Source organism: Eriocheir sinensis, chromosome 30 (assembly GCF_024679095.1).
Source record: "Eriocheir sinensis breed Jianghai 21 chromosome 30, ASM2467909v1, whole genome shotgun sequence".
NCBI classification, from domain to species: Eukaryota; Metazoa; Arthropoda; class Malacostraca; order Decapoda; family Varunidae; genus Eriocheir; species Eriocheir sinensis.
In genome coordinates, this window is record NC_066538.1 from 10794751 (window position 1) to 10821004 (window position 26254).

Below are 26254 nucleotides of genomic sequence, written 5' to 3' on the forward strand. Positions count from 1 at the left end.
GGTTCGTGCGCGGAGTACGCCGCGGGGCTGCCTAGTTGAGTTAGAGACCAGACGTTGTCTGTTGGCGTCTCAAGAGGTTGCCCTATTTTGCTTCTTGTGTAAGCTGAGTCAAGCAGTGTTACATGTAAAGTAGGTTCTTAAGTCTGACTACTTTACCAGTATTGTCTTAAGAGTAATCGGTACCTTTCAACGGACACTCATACGAGTGTTGTTGAGCGAGCGTTGTCTTGCTCAGCAGAGGCCTGCTGCTGCTGCACACACACTCACAGACCGACAACCTTTATACCTTGTGGAGGACAGAGCAGGCGGGTTCAGTTGCTCCCTTTTGTCGAGCCCACCATCCCCCGAGTTTCTTGGAGAAGTGGGTGGTGATCCATCTTACGTAGTAGGGCGGTATTCTGCAAGTGACTTGGGTAAGGAGCGTCTGGTGTGGTGTAATGAGGGAATGGCGTTACTAGACACCTTCAAATATCTTAGAGACGAGGGAGGCTTCTCGCCCCGTTTGTAAGCAGGCGGGAAACTACAGGCCTCGCGGCTGCACAGCAAGAGAGAGAGAGAGAGAGAGAGAGAGAGAGAGAGAGAGAGAGAGAGAGAGAGAGAGAGAGAGAGAGAACAGGAAATATTATTGTCTCCTCTCGGAGAGTCTGGTCTCAGGCGTTAAGGCACGAGAGGCAACATCCACCGTGCTGTCTATTTGCAGAAATTGGAGTCGGCGTCCGAAACTGGTAGTTGATTCCGAGCTGGCTCCCTTTCACATTTGCAACAGTGGCGACCTCGCTTAGGATATTTGAGTTGTTCTATCAACGTCAGTGTTATATATAACTTTGCTTATTTTTAATATTATTGTTAGCTTTCACAATGGCGACTCCTGAACCGAATGCCCCAGATCGTCCTCGCCCTGTGTCCTCGCTGGATGAGGTGATTCAGAGAACATCTTCCCAGAACAGTCTCAGAATGTCTCCTACACCTGTACTATCCCGATCGTCCAGCCCTCAGCTGTTCGATCCACTTCCCCCTGTGACTAATGCCCGTCCTTTAGCACCCACTTTTGGTTTCTAGGGCGGGGCTCATTCTACTCCTCTGGGTCCGGGAGTGTTGGCCCCGGAGGCTCAGTTGCAGATGGAGTAGAGGAAGTTGGAGATGGAGGAGAGGAGAGAGGAGAGAAGGCTGCAACAGAAATTGGAGATGGAAGAGAAAAGGCTGCATCAGGAGAGGGAGGAGAGGAGACAGAAGAGGGTGATGGAGGAGAGAAGGTTGCAGTATGAAGAGATGGAGCGGCAGAGGCAGTCTGTGTTGGAGAAGTCACGATTAGAGCTCGGGATAAGCTCGCATAGAGTAAACCCAGCAGTGACATGGGAAGAGACTCCAGGAAAATATCCAGGAAATTGCATTGCAGGCTGTAGGTCGCTGGTACGAAGGGTGTAAGAATGTTGCAGTCTTTTTGCAAGGTAGAATGTAGACGTCGGTACTGCCAGGCTTATGAGTTTTTATGTTTCCGTAACAGTAGCCCAAATCATATTCACCAGAGAGCTTTTCAAACTTCACGCATCTGCTAGTAGAGTTCTTCTTTGTTATCAATTTATTGACTTTGGTCTTAAATGCTTCAGTCGGGTCTCTGGTGATTACCGTGAACTTGCTGGTGTCCCTGAGGATGGTGTCTATCTTCTCCTAATACTCAGGAGTGTTGATTAACACGTAGGTAGCAGCTTTGTCCACTCGTCTGATGGTGATAGAGGGGTCTGATTTTAGCTGTTTTGCTGCGTCTAAATATCTCTTCTCGATGAAGCTGCTCTTGTAGTTCTCTCTTGTTTTATAAGCTTCTGCTATTACTTCTTGCTCGAAAGTTGGTTCTACGGTGACTTCACCTCTGCTAGCAAGGCGATCTACGTCGTCCAGGAGTATTTCACATTCGGTTCGTTTCAGGAACTTTCTTGGTTTTGATAGAATATGACCCTTGAGGCCCATGTTCAGTAGCTCTTCTTGGTCGGGGGTGAGCACCTTGTTTGTAAGGTTGATATAGCCTTTAGCAGAGAGTGGGAATCTGATGCTACCGCCATTTAAATTAATCAACTTTTTCTGATTATTTCTGATGATGGAGTTTTTGTGCAAGTCTAAATTATCATAGAAAATAGTGTCTATGTTCTCCTTTAATTTAATGTCAATGTTTGCACTACTTCATTTTTCTTCCAGCTCTAGCTGTAATGGCCTGAGTTCTTTTATATTTTCTTTTAATTCTCGTATACGGATATTCAGAAGATTCTCTCTCTCTCTCTCTCTCTCTCTCTCTCTCTCTCTCTCTCTCTCTCTCTCTCAGTGACTAAACCGGCCCATCGGGCTGTTTCCGTACGAGACGAGTTAACTCATGAGTGAAGGAGACAAAGAGGACGCTCAAGTAACGCAGACCGATCGTGCCTGGAAGGAATTGAGCTGGTTAAGTCGTTTGCGTGGGCACTTGCTTGGCGGGACCGTCGGGAATATAGGCGGCGAGTGAGTGACACCATGCAATCCCCGGCGTATGCTCCCCATTAGTTCTTACTCTGACTTGGTTAAACATGACATTTCTTTTTCAAGTTATATTCTCTGGTATTGATGGATTAATTCTAAATATTATTAAACTATTTTAGAGAGAAAAGACAACAACGTGTTGCTGTTAATGGATTTTTTTGTCCTTTTACAAAGGTGAAATCTAGCGTACCCCAAGAAAGTGTATTAGGGTCCCTTCTCGCTATTGTTTTGAGAAGCGGGCTCGCTCGATGTATCCGCCTCAGGTGAGTCTGCCATCTATTACATTTGCAGGACAAGTCTTTGGAACCCTACGTTTGGAAAGGGAAATGCCCCTTATAGTAAAACCAGCTTAGTCTGCCAGGACCGTTTTGGCGTAGGCTGCCTCAGATGTGCACTTGTCCGCTTCCTGCCTTATCTATGTTTCCAATTATCGGATTAGAACCTAGGTACGAAGTACAGCTGTCGACCCTTGACCTCCCACGCTCTCTCTCTCTCTCTCTCTCTCTCTCTCTCTCTCTCTCTCTCTCTCTCTCTCTCTCTCGCTGCCTGTCTATAAGAAAAGTTTATTCATTGTATATGTTAATTTCCATAATTAGGCTCGATTTCATAGATTCCATGGAATTAAAAGAAAAGAATAAGTAGATCACCTTGTGGAAAAAAATAGCTAACCAACACTCTGAATGTAAATGATACAGAAGCCACTACCAAGAGTCCTTCATAAACTGGTTAATTACATGAGACGTTCTACCTCCTATTAATTCCTCTTCGCCTAATCCACCATTCTTCCTCTCCTCCTCCTCCTCCTCCTCCTCCTGGTCCAGACAAAATTACCCCTAGAATTTTTAAAGAAATCAAACATCAAATTTGTAAACCGCTTTCTATCTTATTCAATCAATCTTTAACAGCTAGAAAAGTTCCGTCGGATTGGAAAATAGTAAATGTCACACCAATTTTCAAAAAAGGGGGACAAGTCTCATCCAGGAAACTATCGACCAATCCGTCGGATTGGAAAATAGTAAATGTCACACCAATTTTCAAAAAGGGGGACAAGTCTCATCCAGGAAACTATCGACCAATTAGCCTGACATCGATTGTTTGTAAGTTAATGGAGACTATCATTCGCGACAATATGGTGAAATTCTTCGAATAAAATAATATAATAAATAATTCGCAATATGGTTTCCGTAGTAAACGTTTGCATTTAACTAACTTACTTGATTTTTTTCATAATATTTTTGAGGTTTTCGCTGAAAGCAGATCAGTATATATCATATATCTGGATTTTCAAAAGGCATTTGATAAGGCCCCCCCACAAACGATTGATCAGTAATCTATTGGCGCACGGTATGTCAGGTAACATTCACAATTGGCTTGGGACTGGCTCTCTAAGTGGAAACAGAGAGTAGTTCTAAACGGTGTTTATCTAACTCGCTCGATGTCAGAAGCGGCGTACTTCAAGGATCAGTGCTTGGTCCCATGCTCTTCTTAATTTATGTTAATGATATCGATGACGGGCTCACTTGCAACATATCAAAATAGTATGATGACACAAAAATCGCTAGTAAGTTAGCTACGAGACTCGACGAAGAAGCATTACAATCAGATCTAGATCTAGTTGCACGTTGGGCCAATCAATGGCAAATGAAATTTAACGTTGGAAATGTAAAGTGTTAACATCGGAAACAATAACAATCGCGTTCAGTACGTAATGAACGGCCAACAACCGTCTGCAGTAGGTAAAGAAAAGGATCTTGGAGTCACTATATCAAGCGATTTAAAGCCCAGTCAGCATTATTCAAAGGTAGTTAAAACCGCAAACAAATTGATTGGCTTCATAGGACGAGTCTTTAATAATAAATCGGAAAAGTAATATTAAATCTGTATAATTCGCTGGTTCGATCCCATCTAGAGTACTGTGTACAGTTTTGGTTTCCCAATTACAGAAAATACGTTGAAAAGTTAGAACGGCTTCAACGGAGAGTAACAAAAATGATTCCTAGGTTGATAAATTTATCTTATGAACAAAGGCTTAAATGAGTAAATTTATTCAGCCTATCAAAACGAAGAATGCGAGGCAATCTAATAGAAGTGTTTAAAATATTTAAAGGATTCAGTGATATTAATGCGGAAGTTTACTTTACAATTAATTAAAATAACATTTTCAAGATAAGTAGTAAAATATTTTCGTCGCAGGAAGCCAAACACTTCTTCAATCGAGTCGTTAATGTTTGGAATGCTCTACCCTGTGATGTCGTTGATAGTACAACAGTTACAGCCTTCAAGAATAGATTCGACAAGTATTTTGAATCCAACCAGCAACCCAAGATATTACTCATTGTCGTAATAACGTTAAGTTCTTCCGAATACTGGTGTCCTTGTCCGTTTTTTATCGCCCGGTTAGTGGTAGCAGTAATGGTAGTTCTTTCCTCTTTCCTACATAATTTCAATGCAGCTTTTTAATGCTGCATGGATCTTTTTCCTCTCCTGCCAGCTTTGGCTGGAGGGATGGGGGGGTGGGGAGGAGCCTTCGCCATTGCTGTCCTTCATCTTCAACCTTTGATTAGATAGTTAGTGTATAACTTGTCACAAACAGCCTCGTAAAGACCATCAGGTCTGCTATTGTCTGTTCTTTCTTTGTGTTCCTTTGTGTTCCTCCTCCTCCTCCTCCTCCTCCTCTCTCTCTCTCTCTCTCTGTTTATAAGAAAATTATACATTCTGTGCATATTTGTTTCTATACTAAAGCTCGATTTCATAGATTTCATATAATTAAAAAAAAAAAAAAAAATGAGAATGATGCGACGAAGAGTTTGACATCCCGAGCAGCTTCCATCCTGGCGCGTGGCCTTTGGGGAACGGACCTATATCAGATCGTCAACACATTTACACTGTCGGCACACAACGCTGTCAAATGTTCTGTTATTTATCCAAAATCATTGTAATTTTCCTGAAAAACGAAACAATCTTAACATCATAAAACATTCTTGGATTATCAAATGATCAATTAAATTCATTTAGAAGTAGTAAATAGCTGACATATTAACGTGGGAGAGGGGCAGGGAGAAAAGGTCCCGTTGGGGGCCAATCCCAAAACGGTCTGGGCATGTTGGTTTTGCTATAGCTCCTTTTATTATGGAGGTGGGTGGCCGGAGTTATGCATATTTAGACTTACCTAACAAAACCTTTGCGTGTGGGCTCCTGAAACATCCTGAATCTTTTGAAATGTCATAAACTACCTGGCAATGCTGAGATCAGAAGTGGTAAACCAGCTCATATTATGATGTGTGCAAACTGAAGAGGAGATGGTCTACGTCAAACTCGACTTCATGTTAACATATTAACAACAATGATTCCGTATCACATGAGCTAGAAGACAGAGAGTGGACGGACGTATTTGGACTTTCTGAAGAGAAATGGCTGGCAATGGCGAGATCAGTAGTTTTTTTTTTTTTTTTTTTTTTACAGCAAAGGAGACAGCTCAAGGGCACAAAAAAGTAAACATTAATAAAAAAAAAAACCGGCCACTCGCCGCTCCCAAAAAGAATCCAAAGAGGTGGCCGAAAGATAAGTCAGTTTCGGGAGGAGAGGTGTCCTGATACCCTCCTCTTGAAAGAGTTCAAGTCGTAGGCAGGAGGAAATACAGATGAAGGAAGATTGTTCCAGAGTTTACCAGCGTGAGGGATGAAAGAGTGAAGATGCTGGTTAACTCTTGCATAAGGGGTTTGGACAGTATAGGGATGAGCATGAGTAGAAAGTCGAGTGCAGCGGGGCCGCGGGAGGGGGGGAGGCATGCAGTTAGCAAGTTCAGAAGAGCAGTCAGCGTGGAAATATCGATAGAAGATAGAAAGAGAGGCAACATTGCGGCGGAATTTAAGAGGTAGAAGACTATCAGTATGAGGAGGAGAGCTGATGAGACGAAGAGCCTTTGCCTCCACTCTGTCCAGAAGAGCTGTGTGAGGGAGCCCCCCACACATGAGATGCATACTCCATACGAGGGCGGACAAGGCCCCTGTATATGGACAGCAACTGTGCAGGGGAGAAGAACTGGCGGAGACGGTACAGAACGCCCAGCCTCGAGGAAGCTGATTTAGTAAGAGATGAGATATGAAGTTTCCAGTTGAGATTTTGAGTTAAGGATAGACCGAGGATGTTTAGTGTTGAGGAAGGTGATAGCTGGGTGTTGTCAAAGAATAGGGGATAGTTGTTTGGAAGATTGTGTCGAGTGGATAGGTGGAGAAACTGTGTTTTTGAGGCGTTGAAGGACACCAGGTTCTTCTTGCCCCAATCGGAAATAATAGTAAGGTCTGAGGCTAAGCGTTCTGCAGCCTCCAGCCTTGAGTCGTTAAGTTCCTGAAGGGTGGGTCTTCTATTAAAAGAAGTTGAATAATGCAGAGTGGAATCATCGGCGTAGGAATGGGGTATACTTTTTTTTTTTACAGAAAAGGAAGCAGCTCAAGGGTAATACAGATAAAAAGTGTAGAAAAAAAGCCGGTTAATCGCTGCTCCTATAAACGATAGAAGTAAAGAGTGGCCAAAAGAAAAGTCAATTTCGTGTGGAGAGGTGTCTTGATACTCTCCACTTGAAAGATGTCAAATCATAGGCAGGAGGAAATACAGACGAAGAAAGGCTGTTCCAGAGTTTACCAGTGAATGGGCTGAAAGTCTGGAGATGCTGGGTAACTCTTGCCTATGGGATATGGATGGTATATATCCTTAAAAACTGTGCTTCCGTGCTGACATCCTGCCTGGTGAAACTCTTTCGCCTCTGCCTGTCAACATTTACCTTTCGCCTGACCTCCTCAAAGGGACAGACGTTGACCTTGCTGCTGCGGCATCAAACCTTAACCTTGCTTTTCACCTCGTCTGGTGAAACGACACTTGTTATTTTGTGTGTGAATCGACTCCGTGTGTTACATTTTAACGTCACAGCTTTTGAAATCCGTTCATCCACGTTTTTAATTAACCGTTACTTAAATAGGCCCGTACGCCTTCTCAGAAATCGAACGACAAACTGTGCTTGTTTACTTGTCTTATTTAGCACCACTCAACCTAATTAATTAACGTCTAACTCAGTGCTGTGACGCGTCTAACTAGTGTTTGAAGTGTTGCGAGGATTACCTTACAGTGAGAGGACTTCCCTGCTGATCCACGAGTGGTTAAGTTATATATCGACTTTTTTGTGTTTCCTGTCTTTCCTCAGTAGGATTACAACTACACGACCTAACACAGCACCCAGTGAAAGACAGTGAGCTTCTTGTGTCTAACTAACGTAGAAAATCTGTCACTAACGTAGAAGTACAAAGCTTGACCCGTATACCAGCGCACCTGTTTTGAAAAGGAGGAAAAGTTTAATCCCCCAGAGAATTTTAATCCCGGAGGGAAAACACGTGTGGGCCCTCATAGACGCCACACCTCAAACTCTCCCGCGTGACTCGACCGATTTAAAGCCGCCTCCCTCCAGGTGTTCACCATACCCCACGCGGATACAAAATTCATCTTAACTGTAAAGCTCACAGTTATATCGTCTTGCAACAGTAAATAAAAAAAGAAGTAATCATGCCGTCCAACTATTTCAATTGCTGTAATTGTTCAAAGAAATATGCTGCGATTCACTACCAAACCAGCGACTCGATGTGTAGGTACTGTGTCTTAGACTTACGTATTCAGGCACTACAAACAACCAACGAGGATCTACAACGCTCCAGTGCGTTACTTTGGGACACCATGACGTCATTTCCTCAACTCCCTACTCCTCCTTCTTCTTCTTCTTCTTCTTTTTCTTCTTCTTCGTTCTCCGAAATTTTGACTCGATCACATACCTCCTGCTCCTCAGCCCCCTCCATTTCTCATCCCTCCCCCGGCTCCTCCCTTCCCTCCTCCACCTCATCACCACAGGCCGCCAACACCCCCCCTTCTTCACCCTCCACCACCAGCACCGCCATCACCCCCGCCCCCTCCCCCACCCATCCCACCATCACCACCACGACCTACTCTTCCTCCTCCCCTTCCTCTTCCTCACTCGTCTCTTCCGCCCCTTCCTCCTCCTCCACCTCTGCCCCCTCCTCCACATCCTCAACATCCTCCTCCTCTACTCCCCCCCAGCCAACCCCTTCCGCCTCTTCCTCCTCCTCCGCCTCTGCCGCCTCCTCATACATTTCTTCTCCCCCCTCCTCCACATCCTCAACATCCTCCTCCTCTACTCCTCCCCAGTCAACCCCTTCCGCCCCTTCCTCCTCCTCCGCCTCTGCCACCTCCTCATACATTTCTTCTCCCCCCTCCTCCACATCCTCAACATCCTCCTCCTCTACTCCCCTGCAGTCAACCCCTTCCGCCTCTTCCTCATCTTCCCTTGGCTCCCCCTTGTCCCTCTCCTCTACCAGCCCTCCTAACGCCTCCACGTCCAGTCGCCACCACACTCCCACTCCTCACTACTCATCCATTAGACGCCACAAGACCATTCTTCCTGCTGTGGTCTGCGTAGATCAGACACAGTTTCGGGGCACAGACAAGCTGAAAACATCTGTTAGACTTGTAAGGGACTCGCTGGTTAGAGGTCAATTAACGGAATTCTGCGGCAGGAATACAGAGACGCGGAGGCGTTATTGTATTCCGGGAGCCAAACTGGACGACATTACTTCAGCTGTCGATGCTGTCACGGAACTCGCGAAGGAAGACAGTTTATTTGATTCACGCGGGGACAAATGACGTTCAGTCTACTCAAACTCAGGCCCTAATATCAAAATACCGTCAGGTCATTCGGCGTTACAAGACCAAGTCCCCTCACGTCATTGTTTCTGGAATTCTACCCAGAATCAGCGCTTACGCCGGCTTCAACAGCAAAGCGAGCAACATCAATACTAGTTTGAAGGAAATTTGTGACGACGAAGGCGTGGCGTTTACAAATGCCTGGCATCACTTCTTTGAGCGCCCAGACTTGTTTTGGAACGATGGACTACACTTGAATGAGGTTGGATCGGCGCGTCTCGGGAGGCTTCTGGACGAGGCAGTGAAAAGCTTGTCGAAAAGCCTTTCAAAAAACGGCGGGCGAGGACGGGGCAAAGGCAGCCCTTCATCAACCAACCCGCAGCGTCAGTGCGACTCACAAGAAACTGTGTAACTAACGACGCCACATTTCTATCATGTACACAAATGCACGTAGTTTAATACCCAAAAAGGACGAAATTAGGGCGTATATTGCAACAGAGAAACCAGATGTGGTAGCCATCACAGAGACTTGGGCCAACTCTACTCATCTAGAATCCGAACTGTCATTCCCTGGGTACGAAAGCTTCCACAAAAGTCGAAAGCACAAGAAAGGAGGAGTAGTCTGCTACGTAAAAAGTACACTCCCTGCCATAAAAATAGACAAACAGGACGCAGAGAAATACGATTCTGTCTACGTGGAAATAACAGCAAATAACAAGAAACTAACACTTGCAACCGTATACAGGCCTCCGAAACAACAGGCAGCCGATGACACTGCCCTCTACGAAGAGATTCACTCTGTAACACAAAGCAAGGAAGCAATTATAATTGGGGACTTTAACTGCCCTAACATTGACTGGGGACTGATGACTGGAGATCAAGAGGGTAACAGGCTTATAGAAATGGTGGAGGATTCGTTCCTCACTCAAGTTGTAACTCAACCAACAAGAGAAAACAATCTGCTGGATCTGGTATTAGTAAGCGACCCCGACCTCATTCGCGACTGTACAGTTGGTGAGAAACTTAATGGGTGCGATCACCACTTAATCCGTTTTAATATCAATATATGTCACAAACTCGTAGATAATCCGTCAGTGATACCAGATTACAAAAAAGGAAATTTCAACTTAGCCCGTGCGCTGCTTCCCCCTACGACCTGGGACCAACTTGGCATCACCGATAATACAATCGACAACACGTGGAACGTCTTCAAAGATAAGCTGTTGCAAGTAGAAAAGGCTACAGTGCCTACTAAATCCAGGCGAGTAAATGGGGCCGTAGATCCACCGTGGATGACCAGAGATATAAAAAGGGCAGTAAACCTAAAAAAAAGGAATTATAATTTGATGAAAGAGAATGCTACGGCCGAAGCCAGCACACAGTACCACAATACCCTCAGAGCTTGTCGCAGCCTTATTCGGAGTAGCAAACGCAACTATGAAAAGCAAATAGCGCGCGAAATCAAAACTAACTCCAATAAATTTTTCACGTACATAAGATCGAAAAAGAAAGTAAAATCCAATATTGGTCCCCTGACAGACGAGACTGGATCTGTAACTCAGGACAGTAAACAGATGGCCAGAATCCTCAATAGTAATTTCGCATCCGTATTCACAGTCGAGGACATCGAAACCATTCCCGAGGGTCCTGACCCGCCGAGTGAGATCACGCCGCTGGAAATCGACACAATATGCGACCAAGAAGTAAAAAAGTACTTGGACAAACTCGACACGAACAAGTCAACGGGACCCGACAGTTTGTCCCCGCGGTTATTAAAAGAGCTTAAACAACAAATACTTCAACCACTCACTAACATATTCAACCGGTCAGTCCAACTAAACAAGGTCCCGGAAGACTGGAAGATGGCGAACGTAACACCGATTTTCAAAAAAGGAGACAAAAGCGTTGCATTAAACTACAGGCCCATAAGTTTGACATCAGTGGCAGGAAAAATACTCGAAAAGATTATTAGAGATAAACTTGTTAAGTTTCTAGAAAACAATAATATAATCTCCGACACCCAGCATGGCTTCAGAAACAAGCGCTCCTGCCTAACGAATTTATTAGACTTCTTCCAAGGTATATATAAGAACTGGGATGCCCACATTCCCAGTGATGTTATATACCTGGACTTTCAGAAAGCCTTCGACAAGGTACCGCACGAGCGACTCCTTAAGAAACTGCACTCGGCGGGCATCGGAGCCAATCTGATCGCGTGGATAAGAGATTGGCTTACCGACAGAAAACAACGAGTACTACTCAACGGACAGCCTTCCGATTGGCTTCCAGTCACTAGTGGAGTGCCTCAAGGGTCAGTGCTGGGACCCATCCTCTTTATCATATATATCAATGACCTAGAATCAGGACTGAAATCCACAATATCAAAATTTGCAGATGACACCAAGGTGGGTGGAGATGCCCTCACAAAGACCGACTGCGAAATCATTCAGAAAGACCTCAATCACATTATCGAATGGTCGGAAAAATGGCAAATGTCTTTTAATGTTGACAAATGCAAAGTCATGCACATTGGGTCCCAAAATAGTAACCATACATACATCATGAATGGGAGACCTCTGCAAGCGATGCAGGAGGAAAAGGATCTTGGAGTCACTATCAGCAGTGACCTGAAACACGCGAATCACTGTAAAAAAACATACAACAAGGCCAACATTATGCTCGGGTTCATAGCGAGGAACTTCGAGTGTAAAACACCAGACGTGATGCTATCCTTGTATAATTCCATGGTAAGACCGCACCTCGAGTATGCAGTGCAGTTCTGGTCTCCCAATTACAGAAAGGACATTGCTTTACTGGAAAGGATTCAACGACGCGCCACAAAGATGATTCCAACCTTCAGGGCTCAACCGTACGAGGAACGACTCAAGCGACTCAATCTCTTTACATTTGAAAAAAGAAGCCTACGAGGGGATATGATTCAAGTCTTCAAGTATCTAAAAAAGTTCAATAACGTCGATTACTCCAAATTCTTTGAACTGCAAACCAACTCAAGAACTAAAAATAACGGTTTACCCATTCAGTCGAGTCGATGTAACACAGACATTGGAAGGAGTTTCTTTTCAAACCGAGTCATCCGCCACTGGAACAATCTTCCCTCAGAAGTAGTGAATGCGAATACCATCAACTCCTTCAAATATAGAATCGACCGTCATTTCGCTGCGTCGGGAGTAAACTGAATAACGAGGGGCTTCCATCTGCTCCTCAATATCGAGGTGCTTTCATCTGCTCACCAAGCCCCAAGTGGCGGTCGAGCAGATTAAATCACCCAAGCGGGCGACCTCGTACTGAGCCAATAGGCTTTCTGTTGCCTGCATTTCCATGTTTCAATGTTTCCATGTTTCCTTCCTGCTGGAAGTATGCTTTCATACAGCCTGTGCCTAAGAAGGGTGACCGTTCCAATCCCTCAAACTACCGTCCTATAGCTTTGCTTTCTTGTATGTTTAAAGCTTTAGAATCAATCCTTAACCGGAAGATGCAAAAACACCTTTCCACTTCTGATCTTCTATCCGATCGCTAGTATGGGTTCCGCAAGTTGCGCTCTACTGGTTATCTTCTTGCCTTCCCAACTGACTCTTGGTCATCCTCTCTTAGCCGTTTCGGTGAAACCTTTGCTATTGCGCTGGACATATCAAAAGCCTTTGATAGGGTCTGGGACAAATCTTTGCTTTCCAAACTACCCTTCTACGGTTTCTATCCTTCCCTCTGTACCTTTATCTCAAGTTTCCTCTCTGACCGTTCTATTTCTGCTGTGGTAGAAGGTCACAGTTCTTCCCTTAAACATATTAATAGTGGTGTTCCGCAGGGTTCTGTCATATCTCCCACTATCTTTCTGTTGTTCATTGATGATCTTCTTTCCAAAACGAAATGCCATATCATTCTTACGCTGATGACTCTATTTTGCATTACCCAACTTTTTTTTAATAGAAGACCCACCCAACAGGAACTAAATGATTCCAGGCTGGAGGCAGCAGAACGCTTAGCCTCATACCTTACTATTATTTCCGATTGGAGCAAGAAGAACCTGGTGTCCTTCAACGCCTCAAAACACAGTTTCTCCACCTATCCACTCGGCACAATCTTCCAAAGAACTATCCCCTATTCTTTGACAACACTGAACTATCACCTTCTTCAACACTAAACATCCTCGGTCTATCCTTAACTCAAAATCTCAACTGGAAACATCATATTTCTTCTCTTACGTACCGCCAGTTCTTTTACCTCGCACAGCTGATATCCTTTTTTTTATTTTATTACAGCAGAGGAGTCAGTTCAAGGGCATAAAAAAAAGGTAACAATTGTGAAAAAAAAGCCCGCTCCTCACTGCTCCTATAAAGAGTTAGAGGAGTGGCCGAAAGATAGGTCAATTTTGGAAGGAGAGGTGTCCTGATACCCTCCTCTTGAAAGAGTTCAAGTCGTAGGCAGGAGGAAATACAGATGAAGGAAGATTGTTCCAGAGTTTACCAGCGTGAGGGATGAAAGAGTGAAGATGCTGGTTAACTCCTGCGTAAAGGATTTGGACAGTAGAGGGATGAGCTTGAGTAGAAAGTCGTGTGTTGCGAGGGCGCAGGAGGGGGGGAGGCATGCAGTTAGCAAGTTCAGAAGAGCAGTCACCATGAAAATATCGATAGAAGATAGAAAGAGAGGCAACATGGCGGCGAAAATTAAAAGGTAGAAGACTATCAGTAAGAGGGGGAGAGCTGATGAGACGAAGAGCCTTAGACTCCACTCTGTCAAAGAGAGCTGTGTGAGTGGAGCCCCCAACACGTGGAAACCATACTCCATACGAAGGCGGACAAGGCCCCTGTAAATGGGTAGCAAATGTGCGGGGGAGAAGAACTGGCGGAGACGGTACAGAACGCCCAGCCTCGAGGAAGCTGATTTAGTAAGAGAATATATATGAAGTTTCCAGTTGTGATTTTGAGTTAAGGATAGACCGAGGATGTTTAGTTTTGAAGAAGGTGACAACTGAGTGTTGTCAAAGAATAGGGGATAGTTGTTTGAAAGATTGTGTCGAGTGGATAGGTGGAGTAACTGTGTTTTTGAGGCGTTGAAGGACATCAAGTTCTTCTTACCCTAGTCAAAAATAATAGTAATGACTGAGGCTAAGCGTTCTGCCGGCTCCATCCTGGAATCATTAAGTTCCTGTTGGGTGAGTCTTCTATTAACAGAAGTTGAGTAATGCGGAGTAGAGTCATTGGCGTAAGAATGGATAGGACAGTTTGTTTTGGAAAGATCATCAATGAACAACAGAAAGAGAGTGGGAGATAGGACAGAACCCTGCGGAACACCACTATAAATAGGTTTAGGGGAAGAGCAGTGACCGTCTACCACAGCAGAAATGGAACGGTCAGAGAGGAAACCTGAGATAAAGGTACAGAGAGAAGGATAGAAACCGTAGGAGGGTAGTTTGGAAAGCAAAGATTTGTCCCAGACCCTATCAACGGCTTTTGATATGTCCAGCGCAATAGCAAGGGTTTCACCGAAACGGGTAAGAGAGGATGACCAAGAGTTAGTTAGGAAGGCAAAGAGATCACCCGTAGAACGCCCTTTGCGGAACCCATACTGGCGATCAGATAGAAGGTCAGAAGTGGAAAGGTGCTTTTGAATCTTCTGGTTAAGGATTGATTCAAAAGCTTTAGATAGACATGAAGGCAAAGTTATTGGACGGTAGTTTGAGGGATTGGAACGATCACCCTTCTTAGGCACAGGCTGTATGACGGCATACTTCCAGCAGGAAAGAAAGCTAGATGTTGATAGGCAGAGGCGAAAGAGGGCAGGGTGTCAGCACGGAAGCACAGTTTTTAAGGACAATAGGAGGTACCCCATCAGGTCCATAAGCCTTCTGAGAGTTGAGGCCAGAGAGGGCATAGAAAACATCATTAGGAAGAATCTTAATTATAGGCAGAAATAGGTCAGAGGGGGGACGAGTAGGAGGAATATGCCCAGAATCGTCTAGGGTGGAGTTCTTACAGAAAGTTTGAGCGAAGAGTTCAGCCTTAGAGACAGATGAGACGGCAGTGCTGCCGTCAGGGTTAAGGAGAGGAGGGAAAGAGGAAAAAGTGAAATTGGAGGAGATATTTTTGGCTAGATGCCAGTCACGCGAAGAACTATAGAAAGCAAGGTTTTGGCATTAATGAAGGAGTTTTGGGTTAGTCGGAGAATAGATTTGGCACAATTCCGGGCAGAAATGTAAAGATTATGGTTAGCGGGAGTTCAAAGGCTCTGGTTCCTTTTGTCAGCTGCCTCTCTATCTTTGATTGCCTGAGAACAAGCATGATTAAACCAAGTTTTTTTTAGTATGATGAGTAGAGAAAGTACGTGGAATTTATGCCTCCATTCCAGAGAAAATCACCTCTGTGATGGGCTGGGCACACACAAAGGGGTCTCTATCCTGGAACCAGTAATCATTCCACGGGAAATCGGAAAAGTGCATCCTCAGGTCGTCCCACCGAGCTGAAGCAAAATGCCAGAAGCATCGCCTCTTCGGTTGCTCTAGTGGGTGTACAGGAGCGATAGGACAGGATACAGAAATAAGGTTGTGATCGGAGGAGCCCAACGGAGAGAACATTTTGACAGAGTAAGCAGAAGGGTTAGAGGTAAGAAAGAGATCTAGTATGTTGGGCCGGTCTCCAAGACGGTCGGGAATATGTGTAGGGTGCTGAACCAACTGCTTTAGGTCATTGAGGAGAGCAAAGTTATAGGCTTCTTCACCAGGCTGGTCAGTGAAAGAGGTTGAAAGCCAAAGCTGGTGGTGAACATTGAAATCTCCCAAGATGGAAATTTCAGCGAAGGGAGAGTGGGTCAAGATGTGCTCCACTGTAGAGTTCAAGTAGTCAAATAATTTTACATAGTTAGTAGAGTTAGGTGAGAGATAAACAGCACAGATATATCTAGTAGTAGAATGACAATGAAGTCTTAGCCAGATAGTGGAAAATTCTGAAGAGTCAAGGTCGTGGGCACGAGAGCAAGTGATGTCGTTACGCACGTATACGCAACATCCAGCTTTGGATTGAAATTTAGGATAGAGATTGTAGGAGGGAACAGAGCAGAGATTGCTGTCAGTAGCTTCAGAAACCTGTGTTTCGGTGAGGAAGAGAAGGTAAGGTTTAGAGGAAGAGATATGGTGTTCCACAGAATGAAAATTAGAACGAAGACCGCGAATGTTGCAGAAATTTATAAGATAAAGGTTCGATGAGTTATCAAGACACCTTTCAGGTCGGCAGCCAGAAGGGGAGTCCTCCCTGGGGGAATTTGTGGTCCCCCCCCTAGGCGGGGACTCCGAGGCATGGTTATTGAACGCCATTTTTAATTTTTAATTTTGGGAAAAGGTGTGTGTGTTGTGTGAATGTAGTGTGGTGTGGATAGAAGAGGATCTGTCTTTAGAGAGCATGCTGAATTACTCTCTGGTGTTGATGAGACAAAAAAAAAAAAATAATTACAGGGGTCTTGTCTGCCCTCGTATGGAGTATGCATCTCACGTGTGGGGGGGCTGCACTCACACAACTTTCTTGGACAGAGTGGAGTCTAAGGCTCTTCGTCCCATCAGCTCTCCTCTAACTGATAGTCTTCTACCTCTTAATTTTCTCTGCCATGTTGCCACCCTTTCTATCTTCTATCGATATTTTTTAAGCTGACTGCTCTTCTGAACTTGCTAACTGCATGCCTCCCCCCCTCCCACGTCCTCGCCACACACTACTTTCTACCCAAGCTCATCCCTTTACTGTCCAAACCCCTTACACAAGAGTTAAGAGGCATCTTCACTCTTTCATTCCTCACACTGGTAAACTGTGGAACAATCTTCCTTCATCTGTATTTCCTCCTACCTACGACTTGAACTCTTTCAAGAGGAGGATATCAGGACACCTCTCCTCCCGAAATTGACCTATCTTTCGGCCACTCCTCTAACTCTTTTTAGGAGCAGTGAGTAGAGGGCTTTTTTTTTTTACATTTGTTTCCTTTTATTATGCCCTTGAACTGAGTCCTCTGCTGTAATGAATAAATAAATAAATAAATAAAATCGGGTGGAACGGGGCCGCGGGAGTGGGGGAGTCATGCATTTAGCAAGTTCAGAAGAGTAGTCGCCATGAAAATATCGAGAGAAGATTGATGGGACGAAGAGCTTTTGACTCCACTCTGTTTAACAGAGGTGTGTGGAGCCCCGCACACATGAAATACATAATCCATACAAGGGTGGACAAGGCCCCTGCTTATTGACAGCACCTGTGCGGGGAAGAAGAACGTGCAGAAACGAAACAGAACGCTGATTTAGCGACAGAAGAGATATGAAATTTCCAGTTAAGATTGTGAGTTAAGGATAGAAAGAGGATGTTTAGTGTAAATGGCAGCAGAGTGTTGTCGAAGAATACGGTATAGGTGTTTGGAGGATTGTGTCGTGTTGATAGGTGGATAAATTGAGTTATAGAGGCATTAAAGGACATGTAGTTCTTTTTCCCCTAATCGGAAATAAGAGCAAGATCTGAGGTCAAGCGTTTTACAGCTTCTAGCCTGGAATCACGTAATTCCTGTGGCTCTTCTGTTAAATGTTACTGAGTATTGCAGAATATAGTCATCAACATAGGAGTGGATGCGACAGTTTGTTCTAAAAAGAAGATCATTAATGAATAACAGATAAAGAGTGGGAGATAGGGAGGGCCCTGCGGTACACCATTGTTGTCATGTTTATGGGTAGAACAGTGACCGTCTACTACAGCAGAGACAGAACGGCCGGAAAGGAAACTGGATATGAAAGTACAGAGGGAGGGGTAGAAACCGTAATAGGAAAGTTTAGAAAGCAAAGACAAGTGCCAGATCTTCTCGAATGCTTTCGAGATGTCCAAGGCAACAGTGAAAGTTTCACCGAAACGGCTAAGAGAGGATGTCCAAGAGTCATTTAGGAAAGCAAAAAGATCATCAGTAGAACTGCCTTTGTGAAACCCATACTGGCGATCAGATAAGTCAGAAGTGGATAGATACTTATGGATCTTCTTGTTAAGGATATATTCAAAAGCTTTAGAATGACAGGGAAGTAAAGCTATAGGACGGTAGTTCGAGGAATAGGAACGGTCACCTTCTTAGGCACAGGCTGTAGGTAAACGTACTTCGAGCAGGAAGGAAAGACAGATGTTGAAAGGCTGAGGCAAAAGAGTTTGACCAGGCAGGGTGTCAGCACATAAGCACAGTTTTTAAGGACAATAGGAGGCACGTCATCGGCCCCATAAGCCTTCTGAGGGTTGAGACCAGAGATGGAATAGAAAACATCATTCTTAAGAATCTTAATAACAAAGGAGTCAGAGGGGGGATGAGTAGGATGAATATGCCCTGAATCGTCCAGAGTGGAGTTTTTACAGAAAGTTTGAAAGAAGAATTCAGCCTCAGAGTCAGATGTCACGGTGGTGCTGCCGTCACAAGTAAGGAGAGGGACAGGTGAAGTAGTGAATTTGGAGGCATTTTTGGTTAGGTGCCAGAAGTCTCTGGAAAAGCAAGGTCGTGGCATTTTCTATTGCTGAAACTGTTTTTGGCAAGTCGGAGAAAAGATTTGGCACGATTACGTGCAAAAATGTAAAGATCGTGATTAGCAGGAGTGCGAAGGCACTGGTACCATTTGTGAGCTACCTCTTTGTTTTGGATAGCTCGAGAACAAGCATAATTAAACAAAGGCTTTTTAGCATCAGGTGTAGAAAAAGTACGTGGAATGTGTGCGAATGGAGAGAGTCAAAAAGTGCTCCACTTTGAAATTCAAATTATCTTATTTGAATTTTACACAGTTGGTAAAGTTAGGGGAGAGATAAACAGCACGGACGTATTTAGTAACAGAGTGACAATGAAGTTTTAGTCAAATGGAGGAAAATACAGCAGAGTCAAGGTCGTGGGCACGAAAGCAAGTGATGTTGTGTACGTAGACGCAACAGCCAGCTTTGGAATGAAAGTTAGGATAGAGACAGTAGGTGGGAACAGAGTAGAAATTGCTGTCGGTAGCCTCAGAAACCTGTGTTTCGGGGAGGAAGAGAAGATGAAATTTAGAGGAGAGATGATGTTCCTCAGAACGAAAATTAGAACGAAGACCGCGAATGTTGCAGAAGTTAAACCCCAAATACACTGCCGAATTTTGGTTCACGAATGTGCGCGAATATGCAAGTCATCCTGTGTCGCGGACAAGTTCGGCATCTTTCTTGCCTGTTCTTGGCCGTTCGGGGACATGTCTGCGTCCACCACGCGACTTTTGACAGTTGGTCATGACCGCCACGAAAGTTTCATGTTGATGAAAAATTCGCGGCCGTTCGCCGAATGTGCACGAATGCAAAATGGACGCTGAATTGTCGCCGAAATGTCGCTGACATATCCCAGACAATTCGGCGTCTGATTCGCGGTGTTCGGTGAATTGTCGCCGAATTTTGACCGTTGAAATTTTAATTTTATTGGCAAATTTGTCGCCGACATGTCGCCAACTATTTGGGGACATGTCACCGAATGCCCAAGACTATTCGGGGACATGTCCCCGAATATTCGGCGAATTAATCACGACACGGCAAACGGGTCGCGGTGGGAGGTGTACACGGGGGTCTGTCTATCTATCTATCTAGCCGAATCAAGTGTTCAGAACGGGGCTCAGCTGCTGTCTGACGAGGAAGGCGCTGGCGGTCACCAAGTCGCCTCCCATAGCGGGTTGAGAAGCCTCGGTGGTTCAGTCGACCGAGGCATCGAACGGCGTCAGGCGAACGAGCAGCGGGAGTGTAGCAGGTGGTTCGCTGCGCCTCGGTAGTTGAACAGCTTCGAACGGCAAGATGCGGGCGGGCGGCAGGAGTGCCCCGGTCGTTCTCCCGCTAAGTTGGTAGTTGCCCTCACACAGGCCCCCATACAAGAATTTAATCCAGGTAGATTCCACAAACAACTACCAAGTGGAAAGAGAAAAGAACATAAGCCAATAAACTAAAACAGGGAGGAGACTGACGAGGAAACAGGAGTGACTTATGCAGGAAGTCTACTCAATAAATCGGCCCCCACATTATCCTTCCCGGCCATATGGACGACACGGTACCTGTAAGCCGGTAGACCCAAGGCCCATCTCAACACCCGGACGATGTCCTGCTGAATCGTTGGAGTACAGCCAGGCGGGGTGGAGAATACATCCCGGTCGTCCATAAGTGGTTCATCGATGGGAAGTTCTGTGGAGCTGGCGTCAGGTGATGGCTCCTCCACTACGGTAACGGGGCTGACAAGAGGTCCTTTCGTAGCTGGTGGAGACAAGGGTCCAACGAGGTCGATGGCAACTTGCGGAGGAAGTTCTGTAACGACAGGTAAAGGTTGGAGGGAGACAGGACGTACATGACCTCTCCCCGACATCCGTTGGCACTTATCACAGGAACGACAGTAAGTACGGATGTCTGGTCCTATACCTGGCCAGAAGAAATGTTGGGAGATCTTCATCTCCATCTTATGACGAAAGAAATGCCTGGCCAAGGGACTCTGGTGGGCCGCAGAGAGGATGATTTGACGGGAAACCCATGGCACAACTAGACAGTGTTGGCCTACCTTGTTGGAAAGCGGGGAGGTGAGGCACTTCCAGTAGATAAGTCCGTTGCGATACAGGTACTGGAAGGAGGATCCGTCCCTTGCTTTGTCGACGTGTCCAGATGAGGCTTTCTGCCGTATCGCTGAGGACGAGCGGATGAAGCCTCTTCAACCTACCAGCACGAGTGGTAACGGCGTGTACCTGAATGGCTGCAGGGGACGACGGAACAAGAGGAGTAGAAGTCCCTCGCGGCAACTTTGAAGTTGAGGATGTTCAGGAAGAATCAGATGGAGATTGAGAAGAGTCAAGGTCATGGGGATCCCTTACCCCAGGGACGTTTCCGATGAGGGCCCCAACAAACTTAATAGGAGCTCGTACCACCTCAGTCCAACCGGTGAAGTAGGGACAGCTTAAGTGGCACCTCACCATGGGAAACTTGTCCACTCGTCCTAGGTAGTCAGCAAGGGAGACCTTTGGACAACTCTCAACATCTACATCAGGTAGTAAGTCTTCAGAGACGATCACACAGGAACAGCCAGTATCCCTGATGATATTGGAGCTCCAAGACCCGTTAACAGTGTCCGAAACAGAAAACTTCGGGACACTTTTGTCACTAAGGCAAAAGCCTACCTGATATGATGGTTTAGCAGGTTCGACATCTTTGAAGGCGCGGGGATTCTTCGGGCAGCGCGGACGTAGATGGTCTTCCTCCCCGCATTGGTGACACCTCAGGGTTGCTGTATTGGGCTGAGCAGAGGTCTTGGCGGAGGCTCCCGGAGAGGATTCTGAAGATTTCGTGGGCGAAGCCGCCTTAGAGGGGTCTCGGGAATTAGGAGATGAAGCTTTCGGGTAGGCGTTGCGGGCAGACGACCAGTCGTCGGCAAGTCTCACTGCGTCGGGAAGATGTTTCGGCCGGCGCTCTTTGATGAAGATCCTCAAATCTGGGGTAAGATTAGTGAGAAACTGATCCAGGAGCATAAACTCCCGGAGCTCCTCATAAGTACAGGGGACGTCAGAGGCCACGCCTGGAACAACCGAGTCAGGTGGATGGAGAACTGCTGGTAGTTTTCCCCAACTCTAATCCTGGCTTGACGAAAGTCTTGACGATAGTTGTCCGCCGTTTTACTAAACCCCGTGAGGAAAGCTTTCTTCAAAAGAGCGTAATCTTCGGTTATGTCAGCTGACAGGGAAGTATGCAGTTCAGTGGCCTTACCCGTGAGGAGACAACCCAACCTCGCAGCGCAGCTATCCTTGTCGATCCGCAGAAGTTCAGCCACCCTTTCAAAACGGACGACGTAGTTGTTGATGTCCTCTCCCTCTTGGTAGGTGGGCAATTTCGGTCCTCTCACGTTCTCGCAGGAAGGAGAAGCCGTTTTCCCCTGGTCAACGACTCGGGCGAGTTCTATTTCTTTTTCCACTTGCGTCTTGGCAAGTTGGAACTCACTCTCGGCACCCCGCTCTTCTTTCTCTTTCTCGGCCAGGAGGCGCTTCGCTTCTTTCTCGCTCTCGGCCAGGAGACGCTTCTCTTCTCTCTTGGCCAGGAGGCGCTTCTCTTTTCTCTCGGCCGCGCGCTCGTCCCTCTCGATGGCTTTCTGCTGGACAACGTAGCGGCTGAGATCCTCACCCTTCAGCCCCAAGGCTTCAGCCTGAGCCTTAAATACATCAAAACTCGACATGATTAAGATGGACAGCCAAGCAAAAAAAAAAAACACACACAAAAAAAACAGGCAATGACACCAATAAAGAACAAAAACCCAACAACAAAACAAGACCAAGAAACTGCAACACAGAACCAAACAAACATGAAGAACAAAACACAATAGGAAAAACAACGAAGAAAGATTAGCAAAAAACCTGCAAAAAAAGGGTAATAAGGGGCTTAGAAACCCACCCAATACTCAACAAGTGATTGGGGTAAACAAGGTCAGCACAGGGACTGAAAAGGTGCTATGGCAGCACACACAAATCCCACCGTGGGCATACAACAGCCACAAAAGAACGGTAAAGGATTAAACACTCACTTCCGGGCTGCAGACAGCAAACGGTGCGCAAAGGCGACTTAACAAGCCAACCCTTCCGATTAGCAGTTGACCCAATCCTGACGAGGTCGCCACATGTCAAGGTTCCAGTGTTGGGTGCTGTAATCGGAAGGGATAAAAAACAACAAGATAAATGGTTAGACACCAGTCTACTTTCAATAAAGTAGAAAACCCCAAAACAGGCCTCATAATCTGAAGTCTCCAACACGAAGGCTTCAGCACGCCGGACTCAGCAATGACCAGTTGCACGGCTTCTTCCTCTTCTGAGCGTCTCGTCCTTTAAGTGACAATGACTAGGCAGCACAGCTTCGTCCTTGAAAAGGTGTAGGTGTAGTAGACAAGGGAGGCGCAGGAGGAGAAGGGGCGTCAGGTTCACAGCAGTAATGGGAGTCCAGGGCGTGGAGAGAGAGGTAAGGCACCCAGAACAAGCCCCCGGTTCTGATTAAACCCGAATGAGAGCAGAGCTGGCTGGAGCCGAATCAAGTATTCAGAGCGGGGCTCAGCTGCTGTCTGACGAGGAAGGCGCTGGCGGTCACCAAGTCGCCTCCCATAGCGGGTTGAGAAGCCTCGGTGGTTCAGTCGACCGAGGCGTCGAACGGCGTCAGGCGAACGAGCAGCGGGAGTGTAGCAGGTGGCTCGCTGCGCCTCGGTAGTTGAACAGCTTCGAACGGCAAGATGCGGGCGGGCGGCAGGAGTGCCCCGGTCGTTCGCCCGCTAAGTTGGTAGTTTCCCTCACACAAACAGATGCACACATACCCGCACCAACGCCCGCAGTCTCCCGAATAACACTCCCCTTCAGTCACAGCTGGGCGCTATCGCGATACTTTACCGCTGATAACAAAATCGGGTTATCGGCCATCCGCTACTTATTTAAACATATATCGGTGTCTTCGTTACTTTTATAACCAGTCTAGCGATAATCGCTACTTTTTTTCCGCCTTTCAGAAAAAAAAAAAAACGTCTCCTCCCTACTGGGCATGCGTGGCCCGGGCACCCGTGTTGTATGAAAAAAAAATTCAGGGTATGAAATATCTTCGGTGAAGATTTCATACTTAGATCATGAACATTAAAACACTAGGTTGCTTTTTTATGTTAGACTAAATAATCAAAGAGAAAAATCATTTAAATTTGCCCCACAAATGATTATTCATTACATCAAATTTGATATTCCATATTCGTTTGTGAGCATGTCATGGTATTGAAGGCACCAGGTGTTGTGTTATTTGGTGTCTCATCGTCAAAAGCTGGCGCTTTTGTTTACAAACACTGGTCTCTCGAGAGCTACGCATGTTCAGACCAGTAAGCGTAGCCCTGTACAGTCTCATAAAGCTTTTTAACACATTAAGAGTTGCTGGAAGGCTGAATCAGACATACAGTACCACCATCCTCGCTGTTTCTAGAACGACACTCTGCACATATAAATACAATTCGTACAGAGCGTCGTTCTAGAAACAGTGGGGATGGCAGTAGTGGTACTGTATGTCTAATTCAGCCTTCCAGCAACTCTTAATTACGGTTAAAAAGCCTTGTGAGACTGTACAGGTCTACGCTTGCTGGTCTGAGCATGCGCAGTTCATGAGTGACCAGTGTTTGTAAATACAAGCGCCAGCTTTTGGCGGTGGGGATGCCAAATAACACAACACCGGTTCCAGCGTTTATAGTATTACCGTCCATAGGTACGTGTCAACGTGTGGTTTTCAGGTTTTGTAAGTTTTCTAAAATACAGATAATGAAAATTTGAATTCATCTATGTTTTTTATTTGAAATATCAATATAGTATCGTTTTCGCCTATCGGACTTATCGCTAGCTAGTATCGGATTTGTGGATTTATATCGGGTATCGGTTATCGGTTATCGCCTTGATTTGTGTCTCCAGTTAACGAATATCAATTATCACCGATAAGGTTTTTCATTATCAGTTATCGGTTATCGGGAATAAGGTTTTCTGTTATCGTGCGCAGCTATGCCCTTCCTACTGTCGGGCCCCCACAAGTGTGCAAGGCGAGTGGGAGGAGCAACCGTAGCCGGGGTCCTCTAACCTCCCGCCTGAGGAAGGGGTCGGTGTAGTGGTGCCGCCACTAAAAATACTGCATGCGCACCAAGTTTAACTCCTGCGAGCTGCGATCGACACCGAAGCTTTTGATATCGTTTTCCTGCAGGAGACACTCCTCCGGGAAGGCCAGTCGGTGTCCTTCAAGGGCTACAGGGCCTTCTACCTCACTGCAGCTGCCGGAAGGGCGCGCGGGTGTGGCATCTTGATCAGGGATGTACTTCCCAGCACCCGCGGGTGCCTCGCCCCGCGCTATGCGGTGAGGGTGTGGAGGTACTGGCAGCTAAGGTGACCTTGCCGTGCATGTCACTTACATTCTACTACGTATAAAGTGGCCAAACGGCCGACCTCGATATGACAGAGCTATTCTATCGGGCAACGACGAGCTCACCTTTATTGGTTGCGATTTTAACGCACACCATGAGAGGTGGGGAAGCTGAAAGAGGAACCGCGCTGGCCGCCACCTCGCAGCAACACTAGCGGACATGCCTCGGGTCACCCTCCTCAACACCGGGGAGCCTACGTACGTTGCGGGAGGTATGCTCAACCTCCCCTTCGTATCGCGCCCGCTAGAGGTTGACGCGACATGGGCTCCTCATGACCACCTGGCCAGCTACCACCTCGCCACCGTGGTCCTCCTTCTGGTGTCACCACCAAATGCTTTCACTTCGACCAGCTCGATGGAACCTCCGCAAAGCAGACTGAAGAGAAAAAAGACAGTATATTGCCAGACACCTGACTGCTAATGCACGTCCTCACAACATCGAGGGCGCGGAGGCTTGCCCGGTCCACGCATTCCATCAAGACGGCATCAACATGGCACGCAAGGTCAACCGCCGCAACAACACTGAGACAACGCGAGGCCTACTGTGGGCAGCCATCCGGCTCGCGAAGGGGACGGCCGACAGGTTACAGGAGGAGCACTGGGTGGCGTGGTGCACGTCCGTAGGCTGCAGGGTACCAATATCCATCATCTGGCAAAAAAATTAGAGCGGTGGCGAGAGGTGCGGTGGCCTGGCCGGCACTACATCCGCGCCCGCAGGAGGAGGCAGAAAGGGTGGCCGACGCTTCTGTCTCCCGCTCCGCCACGAACTGGCTCCCGCCAGACACCCAGGCCAAATAACGGGAAGCGAACCCTGCAAGGAATGAAGCCTTCCTGGGGACTTGCCAGGAAGAGCATGCAACTGATGCCAACATACACATGCACGATCTGAAAAGGGCCATTCCAAAGAAGGACACGGCCCCTGGGGAGGATAGAATCCCGTACACTTTCCTTAGGAATGCCGGATCCGATATGCAGGCTACTTGCTCGACCTATTCAACAGGACGTACGCGATGGATCGAGCAATATCTCCAGGGAAGATGGGCGGCTGTCCGTTTTCAAGGCTCTACATCCACCCCCAAGTTCTTCGTGAAGGGCACGCCTCA